This window comes from Littorina saxatilis, linkage group LG7 (genome assembly GCF_037325665.1).
Source record: "Littorina saxatilis isolate snail1 linkage group LG7, US_GU_Lsax_2.0, whole genome shotgun sequence".
Taxonomy (NCBI): domain Eukaryota; kingdom Metazoa; phylum Mollusca; class Gastropoda; order Littorinimorpha; family Littorinidae; genus Littorina; species Littorina saxatilis.
The window spans coordinates 46414994-46427785 of NC_090251.1; the positions used below are offsets into that span (position 1 = coordinate 46414994).

The following is a 12792-nucleotide window of genomic DNA, read 5'->3' on the forward strand; positions in this document are numbered from 1 at the left end:
TTTCAAAAACGAATTTTGAAGGTACCATGATGGAATGTAATCCCATAGTCCGCAAAGTCAAAGATCATCTTACAAAAATGTCAACAAATGGATGAAAATCTGTAGCCGTGAAAACGCCGCCTCAACTTTTGCAAACGGGCAAATGTGACGCCATCAAATAGTCCAATGAAATAAATCGGAGAAAAAGCTCTTACAAAATGCCCTGAAAAAATGTATGCATCAATTGTCATGAAAATCCGTCCGGTAATTTCTGAGAAATGCTTTGTCACATACATACATACATACATACATACATATATACACACAAACATGCATACACACACGCATACATCGGGAGACAAACCTCGCTCCCCGATCTCGTTAAAACATTCAGTCAGTACTTGACTGAATGTAAAAAGCACAGTCAATACCGCTTACAATCGTAAATGATGATTGAGTAGGCAAGCAAATTCAATAATACCAAGGTGCGTATAGTTATCAGGTGTTATACACACACACACACACACACACACACACACACACACACACACACACACACACACACACACACACACACACACACACACTATAAGACTTAAAATAGGCACAACCTATAGGGTGTATCCTTATTGAAGTCACACAGCTTGCACGCTATAAAACGTGGTACAAACAGAGCTTAGCTCACAGTGGATGGCTGCATAGTCCCAGAGTACTACAGGTGAGTGCATCTTGATTCGTTCATGTCCTGCCGAGTCTATGCCGTACGTACTACCTGTACTTCAAATCCTAGTTTTACAATTATTTCTCGGAGTTAGACATTGTGAATCTTGCCAAAGAAACAAATCTTAATGTGCGTCTCTGGCCTTAAATCAAATTATTTCTTGGAGTTAGACATGGTAAAGCTTGCCATACAAACAAATCTGAATTTCCATCTCTGGCCTTTAATCACATTATTTCTTGGAGTTAGACATTGTAAAGCTTGCCAGAGAAACAAATCTGAATTTCCATCTCTGTCCTTTAATCAAATTATTTCTCTGAGTTAGACATTGTAAAGCTTGCCACAGAAACAAATCTGAATTTCCATCTCTGGCCTTTAATCAAGTTATTTCTCGGATTTAGACATTGTAAAGCTTGCCAAAGAAACAAATCTTAATTTCCATCTCTGGCCTTAAAACAAAATCAACTTAAAGAGATATTCTTTCTTCATATCAGGGGTCGAATTCAAGCAAAGTCTGGTTCTTTTATATCTGTCTCATAATTATGTGTGCGTCTGTCTGCAACGAAGACCATTTTGTTGACGGACTTGCGAATATCTCGGGTTTTTTTAAACCCGGCGGAACGTTCTCATTCTTATCTTTCTTGTTTTAGATTCTGGATTTTGGAACTCTTTTAAATCTCTTGGGTTTTGTTGGTGTTTTTATATTTAGTCAAGTTTTGACTAAATATTTTAACATCGAGGGGGAATCGAAACGAGGGTCGTGGTGTATGTGCGTGTGTGTGTGTGTGTGTGTGTGTGTGTCTGTGTCTCTGTGTGTGTGTGTGTGTGTGTGTGTAGAGCGATTCAGACTAAACTACTGGACCGATCTTTATGAAATTTGACATTAGAGTTCCTGGGTATGAAATCCCCGAACCTTTTTTTTCATTTTTTTGATAAATGTCTTTGATGACGTCATATCCGGCTTTTCGTGAAAGTTGAGGCGGCACTGTCACGCCCTCATTTTTCAACCAAATTGGTTGAAATTTTGGTCCAGTAATCTTCGACGAAGCCTGGACTTCGGTATTGCATTTCAGCTTGGTGGCTTAAAAATTAATTAATGACTTTGGTCATTAAAAATCTGAAAATTGTAAAAAAAATAAAACATTTATAAAACGATCCAAATTTACGTTTATCTTATTCTCCATCATTTGCTGATTCCAAAAACATATAAATAATTATGTTATATTCGGATTAAAGACAAGCTCTGAAAATTAAATATATAAAAATTATTATCAAATTTTTTTTGTCGAAATCAATTTAAAAACACTTTCATCTTATTCCTTGTCGGTTCCTGATTCCAAAAACATATACATATGATATGTTTGGATTAAAAACACGCTCAGAAAGTTAAAACGAAGAGAGGTACAGAAAAGCGTGCTATCCTTCTCAGCGCAAGTACTACCCCGCTCTTCTTGTCAATTTCACTGCCTTTGCCGTGCGCGGTGGACTGACGATGCTACGGTCTTGCTGCGTTGCATTGCGTTCAGTTTCATTCTGTGAGTTCGACAGCTACTTGACTAAATATTGTATTTTCGCCTTACGCGACTTGTTTGTTTTGTTTTGTTCGTTAGTTTGTTCATTCGTTTGTTTGTTGTTTTATACGTGAATCTGACAATAGAAATACGTCTTGGAAAGTATGGTGACAATTGACAAACAAAAGGTATATCCTATATATATACAGGGCCGGACTACCGGGGGGGTTATGGGGGTTACGCAACACCCCCCCCCCCCCCCTAGCCTGAACATGTACCTTACTTATTTAAAACATTTTTTATTATTGCTTATTTTATGCCGTTTCATGCAAGGAGCGACCATTTTCTTATCTCAGAATATGACCTACCCATCAGAGCTCTGCCCCTTGACCCCGCCCAGGGGCGGACGAGGTGGGGGGGGGGGGGGGGGGTTCTAGGGTTTCCGGACCCACCTTATAAATATAAAAATATAAGAATATTGAATGAGGTATGCATTTCTTTTACATTGAGTTTCAATTTTGGGGGTTATAATCAGTGACAAAATCTGCTGCCTGAAACTGGTAATGATCATCCTCAGAATGCACCAGATTTCACCATTTTGCATCCTTTTTTTCAAAATTTTCCGGGGGGGCATGCCGCCGGACCCCCCTAGCAAGCTAGGCGCTTCGCGCCTTCACACCCATATCTTCACAATATACTTTTGAACCCCCCCCCCCCCCCCATAAAATGAACTGATCCGCCCCTGATATATATATATATATATATATATATATATGTATAAACCCAGTCACCCTGCAGAGACACATTCCGCCATCCAGACCATTCAGACATGCCTCACTGATGTTAAATCTTGGATGGTCGATAACAAACTTAAGCTGAATGATGATAAGACTGAAGTATTACTGTGCAAAAAGAAGAACACTACATTTCCCTCTCCCCAACCTACTTCTGTTCAAATAGACAACACCGACATTCTTTTCTCACCATCAGCTAGAAACCTTGGATTCACCTTTTCATCTGAAATGACCCTTAACAAACATATATCTTTAGATCTTTAGTCTGTAGAGCAGCTTATTTTGAGCTTCGTAAGATCAGCACCATTCGCCACACACTCTCCTCTCAAACAACTAACACTCTTGTCTGTGCCTTTGTTCTTTCTAAACTTGACTACTGCAACTCTCTTCTCTCTGGCTGTCCTCTGTACCTCCTGCATAAACTACAAAAAGTCCAAAACTCGGCAGCACGCCTCATTCTGAAAGCACGAAAACGAGATCATGCAACACCACTTCTTCACACACTGCACTGGTTACCTATTCAAGCCCGCATTGACTACAAAGTGTCTACCCTCTGCTTTAACTTCTTTTCTGGCTCGTCTCCTGCTTACTTCTCTGAACTCCTCACCGTCTAGTATTCTCCAGCAAGACAACTCCGTGCCTCTTCTGACTGTCGCATCCTCACCATTCCACACACCAAAACCAAAACATACGGACAACGCACTTTTACTTTCTGCGCACCCACACAATGGAATTCTCTCCCCTTTCACATCCGCCACTCTCAGTCACCCCAAGCATTCAAATGAGCACTTAAAACGCACCTCTTCAAGAAATACAACCCCTGATTTTGTTTTCTCAGTCCATCAGTAGGCTACATGTAGTGTATTTGTTGTTTTAGTGATAATGTATATAAACATCTAGGGCTGTTTTCAGTATTGTTGATAACATGTTCTGTTTGATTAAGGGTATTCAGCTGCTATTTCCTTGTTTTCACTACCTATTTGTTTCATGTTTTTATTACTTAGTTAGTGGAAGAATTTTTTTGTAATGTATGTTTGATGGTGTATGCTTTTAATTAAGCGTTGCTGACTATGAATGTAGATGTAAATGCTTGTATAACTGTGTTTTAATTTTAAATGTGTCAAGCGCAAAGAGCATAATTGTAAAGTTATGATGTTGCGCTATATAAATGCTCATTTATTATTATTATTATTATAGGACTGGGTGGCCGAGTGGTAACGCACTTGCGCTCAGAATCGAGAGGTTGCGTGTTCGACCCTGGTTCAGGCCGCAATTTTCTCCCCCCTTTCCTAACCTAGGTGGTGGGTTCAAGTGCTAGTCTTTCGGATGAGACGAAAAACCGAGGTCCCTTCGTGTACACTACATTGGGGTGTGCACGTTAAAGATCCCACGATTGACAAAAGGGTCTTTCCTGGCAAAATTGTATAGGCATAGATAAAAATGTCCACCAAAATACCCGTGTGACTTGGAATAATAGGCCGGATATGCGCCGAAATGGCTGCGATCTGCTGGCCGATGTGAATGCGTGATGTATTGTGTAAAAAAAATTCCATCTCACACGGCATAAATAAATCCCTGCGCCTTGAATAAAAAAAATTGAAAAAATAAATAAATCCCTGCGCTTAGAACTGTACCCACGGAATACGCGCGATATAAGCCTTTGATTGATTGATTGATTTTATTATTATTATTATTATTATTAATATACAATTCTCACCGGGACGATTTACACGCCGATTGTTTGTTTTTTACACACACACACACACACACACACACACACACGCACGCACGCACGCACGCACGCACACACACACACACACACACACACACACACACACACACACACACACATACACACACACACACACGCACGCATGTTAATTGCCTAACTGAAGACATCATGTTAATCTGAAGACAATGCTAATTTCTCGCTGTTTTAAAGCTCAGAGACTCATGACACAAAGCACACATGCTTTAGAAGTTTCTCTTTGTTCAATTCAATCCTCAAACTGTTGCTATTGTAAGCGTAAACACACACAGATAAAGAATTAAACAAAGTCATAAAATACAAGATGCTCCCCCGTAAAACTCCCCGCCACATTCACTGGGCGAAAAGTGGTGTTTTGTATCTTACAAAACTACTCAAAATCCCAACACAACTTCAAGTTTCAATGGGTTTATTACATTTTGGTGTTCACGACAACGCCAGATTTTCATTTGGATTTTGTTGAAGTTATCGCTGCGATATTGCCTGGAATTTCAGCGCGTTTTGCGACAGTCAAAACATCATGTTAAACCATGTTACAGCATGTCTGTAACATGCAAAAATGCCAAGTGTTGATGGCATTAAAGCTTTGGTTTTTAACGCCAAGTAACATCATGTTGTCGTAAATTTAACTTGCAAAACTGATTGTTTTGGTGGTGTTACAGCTTGCTTGTAATGTGATTTCATTCATTTCATTTCATTCCCTTGACCGATTTGGCCGTTACCTAAGCTACAGAATAAAATAGAAAAGTACCGATTTACACATCGCAAAGAAGCGATTTTTCACCCGTGTCCTCTAGCGCTCGCGCCAGGGGAGGTAAGCAGGGCTAGCAGCAAAAGCGCTCATTATCTCTCTGAGCGGACGCTACAGTCCTACTCGAATCTATCAAAATAAGAATACAGAGTTATCTCCCATATATATGTTTTTCGCGGGCACTGATCCAGGGGCGGACGAGGGGGGGTGCACAGGGTGCAGGTGCAACCCCCCTCCAGCAAACAAAAAAATAAAATAAAATTTGGAAAGCTGATTCTATGACCATTTCTAAGTTCAAATGGCACCAGATGGCACCATTTTGCTTCTTTGGGCCAAAATTTTGGGCAAATTTGGGCGCTTCGCGCCCATCACATTCACTTTCGATTCAAAGTGCACCCCCCCCTTACAAAGCAACTGATCCGCCCCTGCTGATCTAAATTTGAGATCAGTGTTCGCGAGACGAAAATGATTGCAGATTGGCCGACTTCGACAGTGATCTAGATCTCCGTTCTGTTCTTCGCAGTTATGATAAAGACATCGTTCTAACGTACTGAGGTGAAAACAAGTCGAAATTTTGGGACTGCTGCCGGAAGGAGACCGTAATATGGTTTCATCACTGTCAACTGGCTACAGAAAAAACCCGTCTACTCCAGTGAGCGCCGAAACAAAACGGTTGATTACAGGGGCGGACGAGGGGGGGGTTTCTGGGGTTTCCGGAAACCCCCCCCCCCAGCCAAAAAATAAAAATATTTTTGTGTGTTTTTTTGGGTTGAGTTTCAATTTTGTGGGTATTAATCAGTGACAAAATCTGCTGCCTGGAACTGGTAATGATCATCCTCAGAATGCACCAGCTTGCACCATTTTGCATCCTTTTTTTCAAAATTTTCCGGGGGGGCATGCCCCCGGACCCCCCTAGCAAGCTAGGCGCTTCGCGCCGTCGGCTCGGCGCTTCGCGCCTTCACACCCATATCTTCACAATATACTTTTGGAAACCCCCCCCATAAAATGAACTGATCCGCCCCTGGATTATCACGTGACACTTTTGCTATATTTAGAGTTGTTTGCACAGTAAATACAGCCGCAAAAAATTGCTCGCTTGAAACTGTCTTACATATCAATTCCTTTGTCATTTAAAAATTCTCTCTTAAATCTTAATCCTTGTTAAATGAAGTTCAATTCAATTCAATTCAATTCAATTCAATTCAATTCAATTCAATTCAATTCTCTCTCTCTCTCTCTCTCTCTCTCTCTCTCTCTCTCTCTCTCTCTCTCTCTCTCTCTCTCTCTCTCTCTCTCGAGATTAGCACCATCAAATCCTCCCCCGAAAGGACAGATGTCTGTTAAACAAAGCCCTTTTTGCGTACAAAATCCCACCGGGACATTGAATCTAAATTTTGGAAGAAAAACAAATCTAAAAAGTTCTTTTCGAATTAGGATGTTAGCAATTGTCTGGAAGTGTCTTCTAGACAGCCTCCCACAGTCTCTTTACTCTTCGGTGTTCAGGGACACATAGAAATGTCAACTCTCTGCTCGTTTGATAAATTCATGAGACCCGACCATAATTATTGTCTGTGTAATATGTGATGACTGTATTTTAATTATGATTGTTTCCAAGCGTATATTACTATACACTGTATATTATAATATTTTCTATTAAGTTTTTATTGTGTGTCCCTTTGCTTTCAGGTTGTTGTCTCTGTGTGATTTTAGGCACTTTACTGTGTATGAATGTTAATAATTACAATGTAGAGTATTCCCTTATTCGGCGAGGGCTAAAAAAACCCACCACTGTTTGATATATAATTATGCTTGCTCCTTTACCCTCTAACAAAAATACAGTATTTAGTGCATCCCTCTCTCTTTCTCACTACCTTTCATTTTCTCTCTTTTTCTGTCCGTGCCTCTGTCCGTGCCTCTGTCCGTGCCTCTGTCCGTGCCTCTGGCTGTCTGGCTGTTTGGCTGTCTGTCTGTCTGGCTGTCAATCTCTCTCTGTCTCTCACACACACTCTCTCACTCCAGTTTTCTTTCGAGTGAATGTCTACGTGCATTGTCATTAAGGCAGCCATACTTCGGTTTCCTTTTGTCCATGGTTCCTTACGTTCAAGCTACCTTGAAGAATAACCAACTCCCCCGCCCCCCCCCCCCGCCCCCCCCCCCAATTTTTTTTTTAAATAAAATAAAAGTAGCTATAGGTAGTGAAGGGAACTGCACATACACTGCGGGAAAGTGGCTGCAGACTGACAGTGAGAGTGTGAGAGAAAGCTATCGACGTCAGTTCCGTTTCTCACCCTCCTTTCTTCGTCGACAGCAGCGTGTGTGCTGTGTCGTGGCATGGCGTCTCAGCTTGCCAATTTTATCAGAATTCCTTAGAAAAAGTAAAATTGTGTTGATTACATTTGTCAGAGTTTTACTTTTATCCCGTATATTTTTTTGTGTGAATAGGTATATGACATATATGCATTGATATAGCTATTCTGATGGACACGTGGGGGAATTCGGGGGCTGTGATTGGATGGTCTCACACATCCCTTTTCCGATCATCAAAGCATAACGATACAAAAGTTGGCCATTTTTGCCGATATCCAAACGATATCGGCAATAACAAAGACGCATGGTTCCGGTTTCTTCCACGTGTATAAAGTACACGCATACCTCGCCAGGCTTGTGTCTGTGGCTAGTCGACAGACGATGCAATTTGCTTTGTGTGTGTTTTTGTTGTTGCTTACTGTACATGACATACATTACATGTAAAATCCAGTTCTTTAACTGGCAGCATACCTTGCAAATTTCCAGAAGCTGCAATCTGAAGCGACCTATCTCTGATTTTTGCAGACGATCTCTCCAATCACCAATGTTTAACACAAAATCAGCAAACTCTCCTGTCACACAGAACGTCCATTGTGTAGTGCAATGTTGAAATGAAGTTACCGGTCTGAAACATTTCGTCGTTTCTTCTGAGACAATCCTTGTTCTCTTATCATCTACAGATTTACCGCAGTCTTCACCACGCGAATTCCCAACAGAAGTCAGACTTTCGAACATACAATCTACGTAGGCAAGCATGATACGTCATAACGTCATATGATTCCTAAGATATTGACGTAATGCTAAGCATCCGGTTATCTTGAGTTTTCTCCGTAATACATGTCCGTGGGTTTTTCAATGTTCGGTTATTTCCGTGGCTTCATGCAGAAAGGGAACCGTCGTCTGCAATCAATGACATGGACCATTCTGGTCCTTGTTGCTGACAAAAACATGATTTTAACACAGAATTTAATGTCAGAATAGCTATATAAACGCTATTGTGTTTTCATCGTAGCAATAGGGTCCGATATTTAGACTCGAACAAGTATAATGCGACTCGTCTTCGACTCGTCGGCATTATACTTGTCTCGTCTAAATATCGGGCCCTATTGCTACGCTGAAAACACAATAGCTGTTATTGTAACAAGCGTATGGGCACCTTGAAAACCTCGGTGTTTATTCTCGGGTACCTTGGTGTGTACCCACGTATTTTGGATTATGAGACTGTGGTGTCTGTGTTTTTCGTTTAAAAAAAATCAGTCAATGTCCAGTTTGATTCTTTTCGGCCACCAGATTAATTAAATAGTTTGTTGTCCCTTTCATTTCATCTCACTTAGTGGTAAGGCGTCTGCCCCGTGATCGGGAGGTCGTGGGTTCGAACCCCGGCCGGGTCATTCCGAAGACTTTAAAATTGGCAATCTAGTGGCTGCTCCGCCTGGCGTCTGGCATTATGGGGTTAGTGGTAGGACTGGTTGGTCCGGTGTCAGAATAATGTGACTGGGTGAGACATGAAGCCTGTGCTGCGACTTCTGTCTTGTGTGTGGCGCACGTTATATGACCCTTCGTGGTCGGCTGGGCGTTAAGCAAACAAAAAAATCTCACTTTACCTGAGGGAATACGACAACCTAAAGCCTGTGATTTAACCAGGGAAAAGACACAAGCACGTACATACGTATGTGTGCCCGGTGTAATACGAAACCAGATTAATTACATAATTGTTTTTGTCTGTCTTTATGGGTTTTTATATTTAGTCAAGTTTTGACTAAATATTTTAACATCGAGGGGGAATCGAAACGAGGGTCGTGGTGTATGTGCGTGTGTGCGTGCGTGTGTGCGTGCGTGTGTGTGTGTGTGTGTGTGTAGAGCGATTCAGACTAAACTACTGGACCGATCTTTATGAAATTTGACATGAGAGTTCCTGGATATGAAATCCCCGAACGTTTTTTTCATTTTTTTGATAAATGTCTTTGATGACGTCATATTCGGCTTTTCGTGAAAGTTGAGGCGGCACTGTCACACCCTCATTTGTCAACCAAATTGGTTCAAATTTTGGTCAAGTAATCTTCGACGAAGCCCGGACTTCGGTATTGCATTTCAGCGTGGTGGCTTAAAAATTAATTAATGACTTTGGTCATTAAAAATCGGAAAATTGTAAAAAAAATTAAAAATTTATAAAACGATCCAAATTTACGTTTATCTTATTCTCCATCATTTGCTAATTCCAAAAACATATAAATATGTTATATTCGGATTAAAAACAAGCTCTGAAAATTAAATATATAAAAATTATTATCAAAATTAAATTGTCCAAATCAATTTAAAAACACTTTCATCTTATTCCTTGTCGGTTCCTAATTCCAAAAACATATAGATATGATATGTTTGGATTAAAAACACGCTCAGAAAGTTAAAACAAAGAGAGGTACAGAAAAGCGTGCTATCCTTCTTAGCGCAACTACTACCCCGCTCTTCTTGTCAATTTCACTGCCTTTGCCATGAGCGGTGGCCTGACGATGCTACGAGTAAAATGGCATTGCGTTCAGTTTCATTCTGTGAGTTCGACAGCTACTTGACTAAATATTGTATTTTCGCCTTACGCGACTTGTTTTTCTGACTGTCTTGGCCGTCTACTTTGTTTCTATCGCACTTAATCGTGCACGTGAACGTTGTTTTTACATTTAGTCAAGTTATGACTAAATGTTTTAACATCGAGGGGGGAATCGAGACGAGGGTCGTGGTGTATGTGTGTGTGTCTGTGCGTGTGTGTGTGTGTGTGTGTGTGTGCAGAGCGATTCAGACTAAACTACTGGACCGATCTTTATGAAATTTGACATGAGAGTTCCTGGGTATGATATCCCTGGACATTTTTTTTCATTTTTGCGATAAATGTCTTTGATGACGTCATATCCGGCTTTTCGTGAAAGTTGAGGCGGCACTGTCACGCCCTCATTTTTCAACCAAATTGGTTGAAATTTTGGTCAAGTAATGTCCGACAAAGCCCGGACTTCGGTATTGCATTTCAGCTTGGTGGCTTAAAAATTACTTAATGACTTTGGTCATTAAAAATCTGAAAATTGTAAAAAAAAATAAAAATTTATAAAACGATCCAAATTTACGTTCATCTTATTCTCCATCATTTTCTGATTCCCAAAACATATAAATATGTTATATTTGGATTAAAAACAAGCTCTGAAAATTAAATATATAAAAATTATTATCAAAATTAAATTGTCCAAATCAATTTAAAAACACTTTCATCTTATTCCTTGTCGGTTCCTGATTCCAAAAACATATAGATATGATATGTTTGGATTAAAAACACGCTCAGAAAGTTAAAACAAAGAGAGGTACAGAAAAGCGTGCTATCCTTCTCAGCGCAACTACTACCCCGCTCTTCTTGTCAATTTCACTGCCTTTGCCATGAGCGGTGGACTGACGATGCTACGAGTATACGGTCTTGCTGCGTTGCATTGCGTTCAGTTTCATTCTGTGAGTTCGACAGCTACTTGACTAAATGTTGTATTTTCGCCTTACGCGACTTGTTTTTGTCTTGGACCGGTGTAACACGAGAAAATTACTCCGAGATTTTTACTACGGAGTAAAAATTTCGTACGAAAAATGTACTCCTTTTACGAAAAAACTACTCCCCCATTACACGAGAAAATTACTTCCAACGACAGGTGTGTTCCGAGTCAACATTTCGGTCGATGATGTTACTCCCCTGACGAATAAATAACGAGTAAATTATTCCACCCTAGCACGAGCAATTTACTGCCCACGCCAGGTGTACGCAGCTTTTACTCCACATGTCCCCTGTTAGTCTTGGTGGTGGAAGGGGTGGAGGGAGGGTAGCGCTTTTTTTATGCGCGAGATCACATTATTGGCATCATCCCTTCGCCCCCATCCCATTTTCGCGTACGAGATTTTTACTGGAAGTACCGGGGCCCTGGTAGCTCAGGTGGTAGAGCACTGGACTTGTGATCGAGAGGTCGCTGGTTCGAATCCGGGCCGGGACGGACACGGGTCAACTTTATGTGCAGACCCAGAGACGGTATCCATCTCCCACCCCCGTGTCACCACAATGGCACGTTAAAGATCTTGGTCATTCTGCCATAAGTGCAGGTGGCTGAATACACCTAAACGCGCAGACACTCCTGGGTAGCGCGACTCTGTTGCTGCTAGCTTTCCACTGGGAGGAAGCAACCCGAATTTCCCAGCGATGGGACAATAAAGTAATGAAACATGAAAAATGAAAAAAATGAAAGAAACAAATTGCGGAGTCAAAATTTCGTGGAGGGAGTCATTTTTTCGTACCTTGGGGAGTTCTTTTCTCGTACGAAAGGTGTACTCGGAGTAAAAATTTAGTACGAAATGTTTACTCCTGAGTAAATGTTTCGTGGAGTAAAAATTTTGTATTACACCGGGCACACATACGTATGTACGTGCTTGTGTCTTTTTCCTGGTTAAATCACAGGCTTTAGGTTTGTCATATTCCCTCGCGTGAAGTGAGATGGAATGAAACGGAGGGAGATGTGGAGGAACGCTCGCTAAAGCTTGTGCTACATTATTTATGAAGCACGTGATTGCTTGTCTGCTTGGCTTATGATTTTAAATGCGAGACGGTCTCCAAGGAATAAAATCAGACAAGGAACAGGGTGGAAATGGGGATTATGCAGAAGAAAACGTGTTCTTGCCAAGACGCATTAAAATAGGTTTTCTGTGCGCCTCTTTTTTTTAAAAAAAGGCTCAGGCTTTGAAGGATTTTGTATTGCATAAATTAAGCGCGTGTATGTATGGGTGTGTGTGTGTGTGTGTGTGTGTGTATGTGTGTGTGTGTGTGTGTGTGTGTGTGTGTGTGTGTGTGTGTGTGTGTGTGTGTGTGTGCCAATATGTGTATGTATGTATCTGTCTGTCTTTCTGCCCGTTTCTCTGCCTGTTTGTCTCTCTGTATTTCATAGTTTGTGTCT

At 40.9% G+C, this 12792-nt stretch overlaps 1 long non-coding RNA gene and 1 other non-coding gene across 2 annotated transcripts in view; both read left to right on the forward strand.

Moving 5' to 3' along the window:
* The first annotated feature begins 568 nt into the window (after positions 1 to 568).
* The window catches only part of LOC138971625 (uncharacterized), a 31180-nt gene continuing 18956 nt past the window's right edge, over positions 569 to 12792 (forward strand). Inside the window, exon 1 of the long non-coding RNA XR_011457313.1 lies at positions 569 to 697. This is a non-coding gene — a long non-coding RNA (uncharacterized lncRNA). The remainder of the gene's footprint in view (positions 698 to 12792) is intronic.
* On the forward strand, positions 11769 to 11841 carry Trnat-ugu (transfer RNA threonine (anticodon UGU)). The gene has a single exon. It is a non-coding gene; the product is annotated as a tRNA-Thr (tRNA).